Source organism: Triturus cristatus, chromosome 12 (assembly GCF_964204655.1).
Source record: "Triturus cristatus chromosome 12, aTriCri1.1, whole genome shotgun sequence".
Lineage (NCBI taxonomy): Eukaryota > Metazoa > Chordata > Amphibia > Caudata > Salamandridae > Triturus > Triturus cristatus.
Genome location: NC_140595.1, coordinates 218447594 through 218464590, shown reverse-complemented (window position 1 = coordinate 218464590; position 16997 = coordinate 218447594). Strand labels below are relative to the sequence as shown.

The 16997-nt window shown below is 45.3% G+C and overlaps 17 non-coding genes across 17 annotated transcripts; all 17 read left to right on the top strand.

Moving 5' to 3' along the window:
* The first annotated feature begins 788 nt into the window (after positions 1–788).
* On the top strand, positions 789–903 carry LOC146774997 (U5 spliceosomal RNA). Its single transcript, XR_014974527.1, has one exon. It is a non-coding gene; the product is annotated as a U5 spliceosomal RNA (small nuclear RNA).
* An 888-nt stretch (positions 904–1791) lies between these two features.
* On the top strand, positions 1792–1906 carry LOC146774996 (U5 spliceosomal RNA). The gene has a single exon (XR_014974642.1). It is a non-coding gene; the product is annotated as a U5 spliceosomal RNA (small nuclear RNA).
* An 853-nt stretch (positions 1907–2759) lies between these two features.
* Positions 2760–2874, top strand: LOC146774995 (U5 spliceosomal RNA). The gene has a single exon (XR_014974262.1). It is a non-coding gene; the product is annotated as a U5 spliceosomal RNA (small nuclear RNA).
* An 852-nt stretch (positions 2875–3726) lies between these two features.
* LOC146774994 (U5 spliceosomal RNA) lies at positions 3727–3841 on the top strand. Its single transcript, XR_014972958.1, has one exon. It is a non-coding gene; the product is annotated as a U5 spliceosomal RNA (small nuclear RNA).
* An 852-nt stretch (positions 3842–4693) lies between these two features.
* On the top strand, positions 4694–4808 carry LOC146774993 (U5 spliceosomal RNA). The gene has a single exon (XR_014974256.1). It is a non-coding gene; the product is annotated as a U5 spliceosomal RNA (small nuclear RNA).
* An 852-nt stretch (positions 4809–5660) lies between these two features.
* LOC146774992 (U5 spliceosomal RNA) lies at positions 5661–5775 on the top strand. Its single transcript, XR_014974225.1, has one exon. It is a non-coding gene; the product is annotated as a U5 spliceosomal RNA (small nuclear RNA).
* An 888-nt stretch (positions 5776–6663) lies between these two features.
* Positions 6664–6778, top strand: LOC146774991 (U5 spliceosomal RNA). The gene has a single exon (XR_014973599.1). It is a non-coding gene; the product is annotated as a U5 spliceosomal RNA (small nuclear RNA).
* An 852-nt stretch (positions 6779–7630) lies between these two features.
* On the top strand, positions 7631–7745 carry LOC146774990 (U5 spliceosomal RNA). The gene has a single exon (XR_014974261.1). It is a non-coding gene; the product is annotated as a U5 spliceosomal RNA (small nuclear RNA).
* Positions 7746–8597: 852 nt separating this feature from the next.
* LOC146774989 (U5 spliceosomal RNA) lies at positions 8598–8712 on the top strand. The gene has a single exon (XR_014974115.1). It is a non-coding gene; the product is annotated as a U5 spliceosomal RNA (small nuclear RNA).
* Positions 8713–9564: 852 nt separating this feature from the next.
* LOC146774988 (U5 spliceosomal RNA) lies at positions 9565–9679 on the top strand. The gene has a single exon (XR_014973598.1). It is a non-coding gene; the product is annotated as a U5 spliceosomal RNA (small nuclear RNA).
* Positions 9680–10531: 852 nt separating this feature from the next.
* LOC146774987 (U5 spliceosomal RNA) lies at positions 10532–10646 on the top strand. The gene has a single exon (XR_014974160.1). It is a non-coding gene; the product is annotated as a U5 spliceosomal RNA (small nuclear RNA).
* Positions 10647–11498: 852 nt separating this feature from the next.
* Positions 11499–11613, top strand: LOC146774986 (U5 spliceosomal RNA). The gene has a single exon (XR_014974255.1). It is a non-coding gene; the product is annotated as a U5 spliceosomal RNA (small nuclear RNA).
* Positions 11614–12465: 852 nt separating this feature from the next.
* LOC146774985 (U5 spliceosomal RNA) lies at positions 12466–12580 on the top strand. The gene has a single exon (XR_014974223.1). It is a non-coding gene; the product is annotated as a U5 spliceosomal RNA (small nuclear RNA).
* An 888-nt stretch (positions 12581–13468) lies between these two features.
* On the top strand, positions 13469–13583 carry LOC146774984 (U5 spliceosomal RNA). The gene has a single exon (XR_014973597.1). It is a non-coding gene; the product is annotated as a U5 spliceosomal RNA (small nuclear RNA).
* An 852-nt stretch (positions 13584–14435) lies between these two features.
* LOC146774983 (U5 spliceosomal RNA) lies at positions 14436–14550 on the top strand. The gene has a single exon (XR_014974260.1). It is a non-coding gene; the product is annotated as a U5 spliceosomal RNA (small nuclear RNA).
* An 852-nt stretch (positions 14551–15402) lies between these two features.
* LOC146774982 (U5 spliceosomal RNA) lies at positions 15403–15517 on the top strand. Its single transcript, XR_014974113.1, has one exon. It is a non-coding gene; the product is annotated as a U5 spliceosomal RNA (small nuclear RNA).
* An 852-nt stretch (positions 15518–16369) lies between these two features.
* LOC146774981 (U5 spliceosomal RNA) lies at positions 16370–16484 on the top strand. Its single transcript, XR_014973596.1, has one exon. It is a non-coding gene; the product is annotated as a U5 spliceosomal RNA (small nuclear RNA).
* Positions 16485–16997: the final 513 nt, after the last annotated feature.

Sequence of the window (16997 nt, the reverse complement as noted above, 5' to 3'; positions counted from 1 at the left end):
TTTTTGGGGGACATGAGTTTGGTGTTTTATTCCTGAGCTCTCTGCTTGCTCATTTGCATAAACAGAGTGCAGGAGAGGTGCCTCATGGGAAAGAGCTTGTGCAGTGCATGAGATTGCTTTTCTTGACTGACTTGAAACTTCACGATCGCAGGCAGTATATTTTCTTATCTCCCAAAGATCCTGCTGCCAGATCCCAGAGGTCACCCTCCTTTTTAAAGGTGGGACCAAGACTCATGCTGTGCTTTTCATAGGGCTTGCCCGTTATTTGTGCCCGTTAGAGGTGCCCTGAGAGGTCGCCAATCCTGAGTCAGCTTCCTCTCAGGTAGACTTGAAGGGGCACGTCAGACTTGTTTCACGTGTCTCCAGCCTAGACAGATATATCCTTCTATATTCAGGTTTAATGAAAGTACGTGTGAAAAAGGCACATACGGTGCATGGCTATGTGTAGAGCGTGTTGAAAGCGTAAAATGGCTAGGGGACAAAAGGCCTACAGTGCCACTTAACTAAAAGCCTGATTCACATTTCCTGTTCCCCTTCCCCAGCAGCCCCGACAACTCCTAATGAGCTGAGGTGAGTACAAAAGAAATTTGCATATTCCCAGACATACACATGTGAACAGTCCACCTTTTTGTACCTTGAGCAGAGACTTTGAAATGTTGGCCTGTTTTGCCCACCGGCCTGGTTCTCGCCCTCTTTCTTAGAGCCTGAAAATACCTTTCAGGTCCTCACCCTCGCAATGACAGGGTCTTTGATGTGCCGCCACTTACCCTAGAGAGCTATATTGTCACTTACTCTGGTTTCTCTTCAAAATGAAAATATCTTTCGCCTTTTACTAAAGATTTCCGTGGAGAGGAACATTTAAGAGTTTATTCAATTTTTTTAAGCCTTGCCACAGGTGAGGCTGTTTATCATTTGTTTAAAAGAAAAGCATTAGAAGTTGGGGAATATCCAGCAATTGTCTGCTGCTTTTTTGGGGGACATGAGTTTGGTGTTTTATTCCTGAGCTCTCTGCTTGCTCATTTGCATAAACAGAGTGCAGGAGAGGTGCCTCATGGGAAAGAGCTTGTGCAGTGCATGAGATTGCTTTTCTTGACTGACTTGAAACTACACGATCGCAGGCAGTATATTTTCTTATCTCCCAAAGATCCTGCTGCCAGATCCCAGAGGTCACCCTCCTTTTTAAAGGTGGGACCAAGACTCATGCTGTGCTTTTCATAGGGCTTGCCCGTTATTTGTGCCCGTTGGAGGTGCCCTGAGAGGTCGCCAATCCTGAGTCCGCTTCCTCTCAGGTAGACTTGAAGGGGCACGTCAGACTTGTTTCACGTGTCTCCAGCCTAGACAGATATATTCTTCTATATTCAGGTTTAATGAAAGTACGTGTGAAAAAGGCACATACGGTGCATGGCTATGTGTAGAGCACAGTGGTGGCTCTGAGCATATCGATTGGAGGGATGGTGTTGAAAGCGTAAAATGGCTAGGGGACAAAAGGCCTACAGTGCCACTTAACTAAAAGCCTGATTCACATTTCCTGTTCCCCTTCCCCAGCAGCCCCGACAACTCCTAATGAGCTGAGGTGAGTACAAAAGAAATTTGCATATTCCCAGACATACACATGTGAACAGTCCACCTTTTTGTACCTTGAGCAGAGACTTTGAAATGTTGGCCTGTTTTGCCCACCGGCCTGGTTCTCGCCCTCTTTCTTAGAGCCTGAAAATACCTTTCAGGTCCTCACCCTCGCAATGACAGGGTCTTTGATGTGCCGCCACTTACCCTAGAGAGCTATATTGTCACTTACTCTGGTTTCTCTTCAAAACGAAAAATTTTTTCGCCTTTTACTAAAGATTTCCGTGGAGAGGAACATTTAAGAGTTTATTCAATTTTTTTAAGCCTTGCCACAGGTGAGGCTGTTTATCATTTGTTTAAAAGAAAAGCATTACAAGTTGGGGAATATCCAGCAATTGTCTGCTGCTTTTTTTGGGGGACATGAGTTTGGTGTTTTATTCCTGAGCTCTCTGCTTGCTCATTTGCATAAACAGAGTGCAGGAGAGGTGCCTCATGGGAAAGAGCTTGTGCAGTGCATGAGATTGCTTTTCTTGACTGACTTGAAACTTCACGATCGCAGGCAGTATATTTTCTTATCTCCCAAAGATCCTGCTGCCAGATCCCAGAGGTCACCCTCCTTTTTAAAGGTGGGACCAAGACTCATGCTGTGCTTTTCATAGGGCTTGCCCGTTATTTGTGCCCGTTCGAGGTGCCCTGAGAGGTCGCCAATCCTGAGTCAGCTTCCTCTCAGGTAGACTTGAAGGGGCACGTCAGACTTGTTTCACGTGTCTCCAGCCTAGACAGATATATCCTTCTATATTCAGGTTTAATGAAAGTACGTGTGAAAAAGGCACATACGGTGCATGGCTATGTGTAGAGCGTGTTGAAAGCGTAAAATGGCTAGGGGACAAAAGGCCTACAGTGCCACTTAACTAAAAGCCTGATTCACATTTCCTGTTCCCCTTCCCCAGCAGCCCCGACAACTCCTATTGAGCTGAGGTGAGTACAAAAGAAATTTGCATATTCCCAGACATACACATGTGAACAGTCCACCTTTTTGTACCTTGAGCAGAGACTTTGAAATGTTGGCCTGTTTTGCCCACCGGCCTGGTTCTCGCCCTCTTTCTTAGAGCCTGAAAATACCTTTCAGGTCCTCACCCTCGCAATGACAGGGTCTTTGATGTGCCGCCACTTACCCTAGAGAGCTATATTGTCACTTACTCTGGTTTCTCTTCAAAACGAAAAAATCTTTCGTCTTTTACTAAAGATTTCCGTGGAGAGGAACATTTAAGAGTTTATTCAATTTTTTTAAGCCTTGCCACAGATGAGGCTGTTTATCATTTGTTTAAAAGAAAAGCATTAGAAGTTGGGGAATATCCAGCAATTGTCTGCTGCTTTTTTGGGGGACATGAGTTTGGTGTTTTATTCCTGAGCTCTCTGCTTGCTCATTTGCATAAACAGAGTGCAGGAGAGGTGCCTCATGGGAAAGAGCTTGTGCAGTGCATGAGATTGCTTTTCTTGACTGACTTGAAACTTCACGATCGCAGGCAGTATATTTTCTTATCTCCCAAAGATCCTGCTGCCAGATCCCAGATGTCACCCTCCTTTTTAAAGGTGGGACCAAGACTCATGCTGTGCTTTTCATAGGGCTTGCCCGTTATTTGTGCCCGTTAGAGGTGCCCTGAGAGGTCGCCAATCCTGAGTCAGCTTCCTCTCAGGTAGACTTGAAGGGGCACGTCAGACTTGTTTCACGTGTCTCCAGCCTAGACAGATATATCCTTCTATATTCAGGTTTAATGAAAGTACGTGTGAAAAAGGCACATACGGTGCATGGCTATGTGTAGAGCGTGTTGAAAGCGTAAAATGGCTAGGGGACAAAAGGCCTACAGTGCCACTTAACTAAAAGCCTGATTCACATTTCCTGTTCCCCTTCCCCAGCAGCCCCGACAACTCCTAATGAGCTGAGGTGAGTACAAAAGAAATTTGCATATTCCCAGACATACACATGTGAACAGTCCACCTTTTTGTACCTTGAGCAGAGACTTTGAAATGTTGGCCTGTTTTGCCCACCGGCCTGGTTCTCGCCCTCTTTCTTAGAGCCTGAAAATACCTTTCAGGTCCTCACCCTCGCAATGACAGGGTCTTTGATGTGCCGCCACTTACCCTAGAGAGCTATATTGTCACTTACTCTGGTTTCTCTTCAAAACGAAAAAATCTTTCGCCTTTTACTAAAGATTTCCGTGGAGAGGAACATTTAAGAGTTTATTCAATTTTTTTAAGCCTTGCCACAGGTGAGGCTGTTTATCATTTGTTTAAAAGAAAAGCATTAGAAGTTGGGGAATATCCAGCAATTGTCTGCTGCTTTTTTGGGGGACATGAGTTTGGTGTTTTATTCCTGAGCTCTCTGCTTGCTCATTTGCATAAACAGAGTGCAGGAGAGGTGCCTCATGGGAAAGAGCTTGTGCAGTGCATGAGATTGCTTTTCTTGACTGACTTGAAACTTCACGATCGCAGGCAGTATATTTTCTTATCTCCCAAAGATCCTGCTGCCAGATCCCAGAGGTCACCCTCCTTTTTAAAGGTGGGACCAAGACTCATGCTGTGCTTTTCATAGGGCTTGCCCGTTATTTGTGCCCGTTCGAGGTGCCCTGAGAGGTCGCCAATCCTGAGTCAGCTTCCTCTCAGGTAGACTTGAAGGGGCACGTCAGACTTGTTTCACGTGTCTCCAGCCTAGACAGATATATCCTTCTATATTCAGGTTTAATGAAAGTACGTGTGAAAAAGGCACATACGGTGCATGGCTATGTGTAGAGCGTGTTGAAAGCGTAAAATGGCTAGGGGACAAAAGGCCTACAGTGCCACTTAACTAAAAGCCTGATTCACATTTCCTGTTCCCCTTCCCCAGCAGCCCCGACAACTCCTAATGAGCTGAGGTGAGTACAAAAGAAATTTGCATATTCCCAGACATACACATGTGAACAGTCCACCTTTTTGTACCTTGAGCAGAGACTTTGAAATGTTGGCCTGTTTTGCCCACCGGCCTGGTTCTCGCCCTCTTTCTTAGAGCCTGAAAATATCTTTCAGGTCCTCACCCTCGCAATGACAGGGTCTTTGATGTGCCGCCACTTACCCTAGAGAGCTATATTGTCACTTACTCTGGTTTCTCTTCAAAACGAAAAAATCTTTCGCCTTTTACTAAAGATTTCCGTGGAGAGGAACATTTAAGAGTTTATTCAATTTGTTTAAGCCTTGCCACAGGTGAGGCTGTTTATCATTTGTTTAAAAGAAAAGCATTAGAAGTTGGGGAATATCCAGCAATTGTCTGCTGCTTTTTTGGGGGACATGAGTTTGGTGTTTTATTCCTGAGCTCTCTGCTTGCTTATTTGCATAAACAGAGTGCAGGAGAGGTGCCTCATGGGAAAGAGCTTGTGCAGTGCATGAGATTGCTTTTCTTGACTGACTTGAAACTTCACGATCGCAGGCAGTATATTTTCTTATCTCCCAAAGATCCTGCTGCCAGATCCCAGAGGTCACCCTCCTTTTTAAAGGTGGGACCAAGACTCATGCTGTGCTTTTCATAGGGCTTGCCCGTTATTTGTGCCCGTTAGAGGTGCCCTGAGAGGTCGCCAATCCTGAGTCAGCTTCCTCTCAGGTAGACTTGAAGGGGCACGTCAGACTTGTTTCACGTGTCTCCAGCCTAGACAGATATATCCTTCTATATTCAGGTTTAATGAAAGTACGTGTGAAAAAGGCACATACGGTGCATGGCTATGTGTAGAGCGTGTTGAAAGCGTAAAATGGCTAGGGGACAAAAGGCCTACAGTGCCACTTAACTAAAAGCCTGATTCACATTTCCTGTTCCCCTTCCCCAGCAGCCCCGACAACTCCTAATGAGCTGAGGTGAGTACAAAAGAAATTTGCATATTCCCAGACATACACATGTGAACAGTCCACCTTTTTGTACCTTGAGCAGAGACTTTGAAATGTTGGCCTGTTTTGCCCACCGGCCTGGTTCTCGCCCTCTTTCTTAGAGCCTGAAAATACCTTTCAGGTCCTCACCCTCGCAATGACAGGGTCTTTGATGTGCCGCCACTTACCCTAGAGAGCTATATTGTCACTTACTCTGGTTTCTCTTCAAAACGAAAATATCTTTCGCCTTTTACTAAAGATTTCCGTGGAGAGGAACATTTAAGAGTTTATTCAATTTTTTTAAGCCTTGCCACAGGTGAGGCTGTTTATCATTTGTTTAAAAGAAAAGCATTAGAAGTTGGGGAATATCCAGCAATTGTCTGCTGCTTTTTTGGGGGACATGAGTTTGGTGTTTTATTCCTGAGCTCTCTGCTTGCTCATTTGCATAAACAGAGTGCAGGAGAGGTGCCTCATGGGAAAGAGCTTGTGCAGTGCATGAGATTGCTTTTCTTGACTGACTTGAAACTACACGATCGCAGGCAGTATATTTTCTTATCTCCCAAAGATCCTGCTGCCAGATCCCAGAGGTCACCCTCCTTTTTAAAGGTGGGACCAAGACTCATGCTGTGCTTTTCATAGGGCTTGCCCGTTATTTGTGCCCGTTGGAGGTGCCCTGAGAGGTCGCCAATCCTGAGTCCGCTTCCTCTCAGGTAGACTTGAAGGGGCACGTCAGACTTGTTTCACGTGTCTCCAGCCTAGACAGATATATTCTTCTATATTCAGGTTTAATGAAAGTACGTGTGAAAAAGGCACATACGGTGCATGGCTATGTGTAGAGCACAGTGGTGGCTCTGAGCATATCGATTGGAGGGATGGTGTTGAAAGCGTAAAATGGCTAGGGGACAAAAGGCCTACAGTGCCACTTAACTAAAAGCCTGATTCACATTTCCTGTTCCCCTTCCACAGCAGCCCCGACAACTCCTAATGAGCTGAGGTGAGTACAAAAGAAATTTGCATATTCCCAGACATACACATGTGAACAGTCCACCTTTTTGTACCTTGAGCAGAGACTTTGAAATGTTGGCCTGTTTTGCCCACCGGCCTGGTTCTCGCCCTCTTTCTTAGAGCCTGAAAATACCTTTCAGGTCCTCACCCTCGCAATGACAGGGTCTTTGATGTGCCGCCACTTACCCTAGAGAGCTATATTGTCACTTACTCTGGTTTCTCTTCAAAACGAAAAAATCTTTCGCCTTTTACTAAAGATTTCCGTGGAGAGGAACATTTAAGAGTTTATTCAAATTTTTTAAGCCTTGCCACAGGTGAGGCTGTTTATCATTTGTTTAAAAGAAAAGCATTAGAAGTTGGGGAATATCCAGCAATTGTCTGCTGCTTTTTTGGGGGACATGAGTTTGGTGTTTTATTCCTGAGCTCTCTGCTTGCTCATTTGCATAAACAGAGTGCAGGAGAGGTGCCTCATGGGAAAGAGCTTGTGCAGTGCATGAGATTGCTTTTCTTGACTGACTTGAAACTTCACGATCGCAGGCAGTATATTTTCTTATCTCCCAAAGATCCTGCTGCCAGATCCCAGAGGTCACCCTCCTTTTTAAAGGTGGGACCAAGACTCATGCTGTGCTTTTCATAGGGCTTGCCCGTTATTTGTGCCCGTTCGAGGTGCCCTGAGAGGTCGCCAATCCTGAGTCAGCTTCCTCTCAGGTAGACTTGAAGGGGCACGTCAGACTTGTTTCACGTGTCTCCAGCCTAGACAGATATATCCTTCTATATTCAGGTTTAATGAAAGTACGTGTGAAAAAGGCACATACGGTGCATGGCTATGTGTAGAGCGTGTTGAAAGCGTAAAATGGCTAGGGGACAAAAGGCCTACAGTGCCACTTAACTAAAAGCCTGATTCACATTTCCTGTTCCCCTTCCCCAGCAGCCCCGACAACTCCTATTGAGCTGAGGTGAGTACAAAAGAAATTTGCATATTCCCAGACATACACATGTGAACAGTCCACCTTTTTGTACCTTGAGCAGAGACTTTGAAATGTTGGCCTGTTTTGCCCACCGGCCTGGTTCTCGCCCTCTTTCTTAGAGCCTGAAAATACCTTTCAGGTCCTCACCCTCGCAATGACAGGGTCTTTGATGTGCCGCCACTTACCCTAGAGAGCTATATTGTCACTTACTCTGGTTTCTCTTCAAAACGAAAAAATCTTTCGTCTTTTACTAAAGATTTCCGTGGAGAGGAACATTTAAGAGTTTATTCAATTTTTTTAAGCCTTGCCACAGATGAGGCTGTTTATCATTTGTTTAAAAGAAAAGCATTAGAAGTTGGGGAATATCCAGCAATTGTCTGCTGCTTTTTTGGGGGACATGAGTTTGGTGTTTTATTCCTGAGCTCTCTGCTTGCTCATTTGCATAAACAGAGTGCAGGAGAGGTGCCTCATGGGAAAGAGCTTGTGCAGTGCATGAGATTGCTTTTCTTGACTGACTTGAAACTTCACGATCGCAGGCAGTATATTTTCTTATCTCCCAAAGATCCTGCTGCCAGATCCCAGATGTCACCCTCCTTTTTAAAGGTGGGACCAAGACTCATGCTGTGCTTTTCATAGGGCTTGCCCGTTATTTGTGCCCGTTAGAGGTGCCCTGAGAGGTCGCCAATCCTGAGTCAGCTTCCTCTCAGGTAGACTTGAAGGGGCACGTCAGACTTGTTTCACGTGTCTCCAGCCTAGACAGATATATCCTTCTATATTCAGGTTTAATGAAAGTACGTGTGAAAAAGGCACATACGGTGCATGGCTATGTGTAGAGCGTGTTGAAAGCGTAAAATGGCTAGGGGACAAAAGGCCTACAGTGCCACTTAACTAAAAGCCTGATTCACATTTCCTGTTCCCCTTCCCCAGCAGCCCCGACAACTCCTAATGAGCTGAGGTGAGTACAAAAGAAATTTGCATATTCCCAGACATACACATGTGAACAGTCCACCTTTTTGTACCTTGAGCAGAGACTTTGAAATGTTGGCCTGTTTTGCCCACCGGCCTGGTTCTCGCCCTCTTTCTTAGAGCCTGAAAATACCTTTCAGGTCCTCACCCTCGCAATGACAGGGTCTTTGATGTGCCGCCACTTACCCTAGAGAGCTATATTGTCACTTACTCTGGTTTCTCTTCAAAACGTTAAAATCTTTCGCCTTTTACTAAAGATTTCCGTGGAGAGGAACATTTAAGAGTTTATTCAATTTTTTTAAGCCTTGCCACAGGTGAGGCTGTTTATCATTTGTTTAAAAGAAAAGCATTAGAAGTTGGGGAATATCCAGCAATTGTCTGCTGCTTTTTTGGGGGACATGAGTTTGGTGTTTTATTCCTGAGCTCTCTGCTTGCTCATTTGCATAAACAGAGTGCAGGAGAGGTGCCTCATGGGAAAGAGCTTGTGCAGTGCATGAGATTGCTTTTCTTGACTGACTTGAAACTTCACGATCGCAGGCAGTATATTTTCTTATCTCCCAAAGATCCTGCTGCCAGATCCCAGAGGTCACCCTCCTTTTTAAAGGTGGGACCAAGACTCATGCTGTGCTTTTCATAGGGCTTGCCCGTTATTTGTGCCCGTTCGAGGTGCCCTGAGAGGTCGCCAATCCTGAGTCAGCTTCCTCTCAGGTAGACTTGAAGGGGCACGTCAGACTTGTTTCACGTGTCTCCAGCCTAGACAGATATATCCTTCTATATTCAGGTTTAATGAAAGTACGTGTGAAAAAGGCACATACGGTGCATGGCTATGTGTAGAGCGTGTTGAAAGCGTAAAATGGCTAGGGGACAAAAGGCCTACAGTGCCACTTAACTAAAAGCCTGATTCACATTTCCTGTTCCCCTTCCCCAGCAGCCCCGACAACTCCTAATGAGCTGAGGTGAGTACAAAAGAAATTTGCATATTCCCAGACATACACATGTGAACAGTCCACCTTTTTGTACCTTGAGCAGAGACTTTGAAATGTTGGCCTGTTTTGCCCACCGGCCTGGTTCTCGCCCTCTTTCTTAGAGCCTGAAAATACCTTTCAGGTCCTCACCCTCGCAATGACAGGGTCTTTGATGTGCCGCCACTTACCCTAGAGAGCTATATTGTCACTTACTCTGGTTTCTCTTCAAAACGAAAAAATCTTTCGCCTTTTACTAAAGATTTCCGTGGAGAGGAACATTTAAGAGTTTATTCAAATTTTTTAAGCCTTGCCACAGGTGAGGCTGTTTATCATTTGTTTAAAAGAAAAGCATTAGAAGTTGGGGAATATCCAGCAATTGTCTGCTGCTTTTTTGGGGGACATGAGTTTGGTGTTTTATTCCTGAGCTCTCTGCTTGCTCATTTGCATAAACAGAGTGCAGGAGAGGTGCCTCATGGGAAAGAGCTTGTGCAGTGCATGAGATTGCTTTTCTTGACTGACTTGAAACTTCACGATCGCAGGCAGTATATTTTCTTATCTCCCAAAGATCCTGCTGCCAGATCCCAGAGGTCACCCTCCTTTTTAAAGGTGGGACCAAGACTCATGCTGTGCTTTTCATAGGGCTTGCCCGTTATTTGTGCCCGTTCGAGGTGCCCTGAGAGGTCGCCAATCCTGAGTCAGCTTCCTCTCAGGTAGACTTGAAGGGGCACGTCAGACTTGTTTCACGTGTCTCCAGCCTAGACAGATATATCCTTCTATATTCAGGTTTAATGAAAGTACGTGTGAAAAAGGCACATACGGTGCATGGCTATGTGTAGAGCGTGTTGAAAGCGTAAAATGGCTAGGGGACAAAAGGCCTACAGTGCCACTTAACTAAAAGCCTGATTCACATTTCCTGTTCCCCTTCCCCAGCAGCCCCGACAACTCCTATTGAGCTGAGGTGAGTACAAAAGAAATTTGCATATTCCCAGACATACACATGTGAACAGTCCACCTTTTTGTACCTTGAGCAGAGACTTTGAAATGTTGGCCTGTTTTGCCCACCGGCCTGGTTCTCGCCCTCTTTCTTAGAGCCTGAAAATACCTTTCAGGTCCTCACCCTCGCAATGACAGGGTCTTTGATGTGCCGCCACTTACCCTAGAGAGCTATATTGTCACTTACTCTGGTTTCTCTTCAAAACGAAAAAATCTTTCGTCTTTTACTAAAGATTTCCGTGGAGAGGAACATTTAAGAGTTTATTCAATTTTTTTAAGCCTTGCCACAGGTGAGGCTGTTTATCATTTGTTTAAAAGAAAAGCATTAGAAGTTGGGGAATATCCAGCAATTGTCTGCTGCTTTTTTGGGGGACATGAGTTTGGTGTTTTATTCCTGAGCTCTCTGCTTGCTCATTTGCATAAACAGAGTGCAGGAGAGGTGCCTCATGGGAAAGAGCTTGTGCAGTGCATGAGATTGCTTTTCTTGACTGACTTGAAACTTCACGATCGCAGGCAGTATATTTTCTTATCTCCCAAAGATCCTGCTGCCAGATCCCAGAGGTCACCCTCCTTTTTAAAGGTGGGACCAAGACTCATGCTGTGCTTTTCATAGGGCTTGCCCGTTATTTGTGCCCGTTCGAGGTGCCCTGAGAGGTCGCCAATCCTGAGTCAGCTTCCTCTCAGGTAGACTTGAAGGGGCACGTCAGACTTGTTTCACGTGTCTCCAGCCTAGACAGATATATCCTTCTATATTCAGGTTTAATGAAAGTACGTGTGAAAAAGGCACATACGGTGCATGGCTATGTGTAGAGCGTGTTGAAAGCGTAAAATGGCTAGGGGACAAAAGGCCTACAGTGCCACTTAACTAAAAGCCTGATTCACATTTCCTGTTCCCCTTCCCCAGCAGCCCCGACAACTCCTAATGAGCTGAGGTGAGTACAAAAGAAATTTGCATATTCCCAGACATACACATGTGAACAGTCCACCTTTTTGTACCTTGAGCAGAGACTTTGAAATGTTGGCCTGTTTTGCCCACCGGCCTGGTTCTCGCCCTCTTTCTTAGAGCCTGAAAATATCTTTCAGGTCCTCACCCTCGCAATGACAGGGTCTTTGATGTGCCGCCACTTACCCTAGAGAGCTATATTGTCACTTACTCTGGTTTCTCTTCAAAACGAAAAAATCTTTCGCCTTTTACTAAAGATTTCCGTGGAGAGGAACATTTAAGAGTTTATTCAATTTGTTTAAGCCTTGCCACAGGTGAGGCTGTTTATCATTTGTTTAAAAGAAAAGCATTAGAAGTTGGGGAATATCCAGCAATTGTCTGCTGCTTTTTTGGGGGACATGAGTTTGGTGTTTTATTCCTGAGCTCTCTGCTTGCTTATTTGCATAAACAGAGTGCAGGAGAGGTGCCTCATGGGAAAGAGCTTGTGCAGTGCATGAGATTGCTTTTCTTGACTGACTTGAAACTTCACGATCGCAGGCAGTATATTTTCTTATCTCCCAAAGATCCTGCTGCCAGATCCCAGAGGTCACCCTCCTTTTTAAAGGTGGGACCAAGACTCATGCTGTGCTTTTCATAGGGCTTGCCCGTTATTTGTGCCCGTTAGAGGTGCCCTGAGAGGTCGCCAATCCTGAGTCAGCTTCCTCTCAGGTAGACTTGAAGGGGCACGTCAGACTTGTTTCACGTGTCTCCAGCCTAGACAGATATATCCTTCTATATTCAGGTTTAATGAAAGTACGTGTGAAAAAGGCACATACGGTGCATGGCTATGTGTAGAGCGTGTTGAAAGCGTAAAATGGCTAGGGGACAAAAGGCCTACAGTGCCACTTAACTAAAAGCCTGATTCACATTTCCTGTTCCCCTTCCCCAGCAGCCCCGACAACTCCTAATGAGCTGAGGTGAGTACAAAAGAAATTTGCATATTCCCAGACATACACATGTGAACAGTCCACCTTTTTGTACCTTGAGCAGAGACTTTGAAATGTTGGCCTGTTTTGCCCACCGGCCTGGTTCTCGCCCTCTTTCTTAGAGCCTGAAAATACCTTTCAGGTCCTCACCCTCGCAATGACAGGGTCTTTGATGTGCCGCCACTTACCCTAGAGAGCTATATTGTCACTTACTCTGGTTTCTCTTCAAAACGAAAATATCTTTCGCCTTTTACTAAAGATTTCCGTGGAGAGGAACATTTAAGAGTTTATTCAATTTTTTTAAGCCTTGCCACAGGTGAGGCTGTTTATCATTTGTTTAAAAGAAAAGCATTAGAAGTTGGGGAATATCCAGCAATTGTCTGCTGCTTTTTTGGGGGACATGAGTTTGGTGTTTTATTCCTGAGCTCTCTGCTTGCTCATTTGCATAAACAGAGTGCAGGAGAGGTGCCTCATGGGAAAGAGCTTGTGCAGTGCATGAGATTGCTTTTCTTGACTGACTTGAAACTACACGATCGCAGGCAGTATATTTTCTTATCTCCCAAAGATCCTGCTGCCAGATCCCAGAGGTCACCCTCCTTTTTAAAGGTGGGACCAAGACTCATGCTGTGCTTTTCATAGGGCTTGCCCGTTATTTGTGCCCGTTGGAGGTGCCCTGAGAGGTCGCCAATCCTGAGTCCGCTTCCTCTCAGGTAGACTTGAAGGGGCACGTCAGACTTGTTTCACGTGTCTCCAGCCTAGACAGATATATTCTTCTATATTCAGGTTTAATGAAAGTACGTGTGAAAAAGGCACATACGGTGCATGGCTATGTGTAGAGCACAGTGGTGGCTCTGAGCATATCGATTGGAGGGATGGTGTTGAAAGCGTAAAATGGCTAGGGGACAAAAGGCCTACAGTGCCACTTAACTAAAAGCCTGATTCACATTTCCTGTTCCCCTTCCACAGCAGCCCCGACAACTCCTAATGAGCTGAGGTGAGTACAAAAGAAATTTGCATATTCCCAGACATACACATGTGAACAGTCCACCTTTTTGTACCTTGAGCAGAGACTTTGAAATGTTGGCCTGTTTTGCCCACCGGCCTGGTTCTCGCCCTCTTTCTTAGAGCCTGAAAATACCTTTCAGGTCCTCACCCTCGCAATGACAGGGTCTTTGATGTGCCGCCACTTACCCTAGAGAGCTATATTGTCACTTACTCTGGTTTCTCTTCAAAACGAAAAAATCTTTCGCCTTTTACTAAAGATTTCCGTGGAGAGGAACATTTAAGAGTTTATTCAAATTTTTTAAGCCTTGCCACAGGTGAGGCTGTTTATCATTTGTTTAAAAGAAAAGCATTAGAAGTTGGGGAATATCCAGCAATTGTCTGCTGCTTTTTTGGGGGACATGAGTTTGGTGTTTTATTCCTGAGCTCTCTGCTTGCTCATTTGCATAAACAGAGTGCAGGAGAGGTGCCTCATGGGAAAGAGCTTGTGCAGTGCATGAGATTGCTTTTCTTGACTGACTTGAAACTTCACGATCGCAGGCAGTATATTTTCTTATCTCCCAAAGATCCTGCTGCCAGATCCCAGAGGTCACCCTCCTTTTTAAAGGTGGGACCAAGACTCATGCTGTGCTTTTCATAGGGCTTGCCCGTTATTTGTGCCCGTTCGAGGTGCCCTGAGAGGTCGCCAATCCTGAGTCAGCTTCCTCTCAGGTAGACTTGAAGGGGCACGTCAGACTTGTTTCACGTGTCTCCAGCCTAGACAGATATATCCTTCTATATTCAGGTTTAATGAAAGTACGTGTGAAAAAGGCACATACGGTGCATGGCTATGTGTAGAGCGTGTTGAAAGCGTAAAATGGCTAGGGGACAAAAGGCCTACAGTGCCACTTAACTAAAAGCCTGATTCACATTTCCTGTTCCCCTTCCCCAGCAGCCCCGACAACTCCTATTGAGCTGAGGTGAGTACAAAAGAAATTTGCATATTCCCAGACATACACATGTGAACAGTCCACCTTTTTGTACCTTGAGCAGAGACTTTGAAATGTTGGCCTGTTTTGCCCACCGGCCTGGTTCTCGCCCTCTTTCTTAGAGCCTGAAAATACCTTTCAGGTCCTCACCCTCGCAATGACAGGGTCTTTGATGTGCCGCCACTTACCCTAGAGAGCTATATTGTCACTTACTCTGGTTTCTCTTCAAAACGAAAAAATCTTTCGTCTTTTACTAAAGATTTCCGTGGAGAGGAACATTTAAGAGTTTATTCAATTTTTTTAAGCCTTGCCACAGATGAGGCTGTTTATCATTTGTTTAAAAGAAAAGCATTAGAAGTTGGGGAATATCCAGCAATTGTCTGCTGCTTTTTTGGGGGACATGAGTTTGGTGTTTTATTCCTGAGCTCTCTGCTTGCTCATTTGCATAAACAGAGTGCAGGAGAGGTGCCTCATGGGAAAGAGCTTGTGCAGTGCATGAGATTGCTTTTCTTGACTGACTTGAAACTTCACGATCGCAGGCAGTATATTTTCTTATCTCCCAAAGATCCTGCTGCCAGATCCCAGATGTCACCCTCCTTTTTAAAGGTGGGACCAAGACTCATGCTGTGCTTTTCATAGGGCTTGCCCGTTATTTGTGCCCGTTAGAGGTGCCCTGAGAGGTCGCCAATCCTGAGTCAGCTTCCTCTCAGGTAGACTTGAAGGGGCACGTCAGACTTGTTTCACGTGTCTCCAGCCTAGACAGATATATCCTTCTATATTCAGGTTTAATGAAAGTACGTGTGAAAAAGGCACATACGGTGCATGGCTATGTGTAGAGCGTGTTGAAAGCGTAAAATGGCTAGGGGACAAAAGGCCTACAGTGCCACTTAACTAAAAGCCTGATTCACATTTCCTGTTCCCCTTCCCCAGCAGCCCCGACAACTCCTAATGAGCTGAGGTGAGTACAAAAGAAATTTGCATATTCCCAGACATACACATGTGAACAGTCCACCTTTTTGTACCTTGAGCAGAGACTTTGAAATGTTGGCCTGTTTTGCCCACCGGCCTGGTTCTCGCCCTCTTTCTTAGAGCCTGAAAATACCTTTCAGGTCCTCACCCTCGCAATGACAGGGTCTTTGATGTGCCGCCACTTACCCTAGAGAGCTATATTGTCACTTACTCTGGTTTCTCTTCAAAACGTTAAAATCTTTCGCCTTTTACTAAAGATTTCCGTGGAGAGGAACATTTAAGAGTTTATTCAATTTTTTTAAGCCTTGCCACAGGTGAGGCTGTTTATCATTTGTTTAAAAGAAAAGCATTAGAAGTTGGGGAATATCCAGCAATTGTCTGCTGCTTTTTTGGGGGACATGAGTTTGGTGTTTTATTCCTGAGCTCTCTGCTTGCTCATTTGCATAAACAGAGTGCAGGAGAGGTGCCTCATGGGAAAGAGCTTGTGCAGTGCATGAGATTGCTTTTCTTGACTGACTTGAAACTTCACGATCGCAGGCAGTATATTTTCTTATCTCCCAAAGATCCTGCTGCCAGATCCCAGAGGTCACCCTCCTTTTTAAAGGTGGGACCAAGACTCATGCTGTGCTTTTCATAGGGCTTGCCCGTTATTTGTGCCCGTTCGAGGTGCCCTGAGAGGTCGCCAATCCTGAGTCAGCTTCCTCTCAGGTAGACTTGAAGGGGCACGTCAGACTTGTTTCACGTGTCTCCAGCCTAGACAGATATATCCTTCTATATTCAGGTTTAATGAAAGTACGTGTGAAAAAGGCACATACGGTGCATGGCTATGTGTAGAGCGTGTTGAAAGCGTAAAATGGCTAGGGGACAAAAGGCCTACAGTGCCACTTAACTAAAAGCCTGATTCACATTTCCTGTTCCCCTTCCCCAGCAGCCCCGACAACTCCTAATGAGCTGAGGTGAGTACAAAAGAAATTTGCATATTCCCAGACATACACATGTGAACAGTCCACCTTTTTGTACCTTGAGCAGAGACTTTGAAATGTTGGCCTGTTTTGCCCACCGGCCTGGTTCTCGCCCTCTTTCTTAGAGCCTGAAAATACCTTTCAGGTCCTCACCCTCGCAATGACAGGGTCTTTGATGTGCCGCCACTTACCCTAGAGAGCTATATTGTCACTTACTCTGGTTTCTCTTCAAAACGAAAAAATCTTTCGCCTTTTACTAAAGATTTCCGTGGAGAGGAACATTTAAGAGTTTATTCAAATTTTTTAAGCCTTGCCACAGGTGAGGCTGTTTATCATTTGTTTAAAAGAAAAGCATTAGAAGTTGGGGAATATCCAGCAATTGTCTGCTGCTTTTTTGGGGGACATGAGTTTGGTGTTTTATTCCTGAGCTCTCTGCTTGCTCATTTGCATAAACAGAGTGCAGGAGAGGTGCCTCATGGGAAAGAGCTTGTGCAGTGCATGAGATTGCTTTTCTTGACTGACTTGAAACTTCACGATCGCAGGCAGTATATTTTCTTATCTCCCAAAGATCCTGCTGCCAGATCCCAGAGGTCACCCTCCTTTTTAAAGGTGGGACCAAGACTCATGCTGTGCTTTTCATAGGGCTTGCCCGTTATTTGTGCCCGTTCGAGGTGCCCTGAGAGGTCGCCAATCCTGAGTCAGCTTCCTCTCAGGTAGACTTGAAGGGGCACGTCAGACTTGTTTCACGTGTCTCCAGCCTAGACAGATATATCCTTCTATATTCAGGTTTAATGAAAGTACGTGTGAAAAAGGCACATACGGTGCATGGCTATGTGTAGA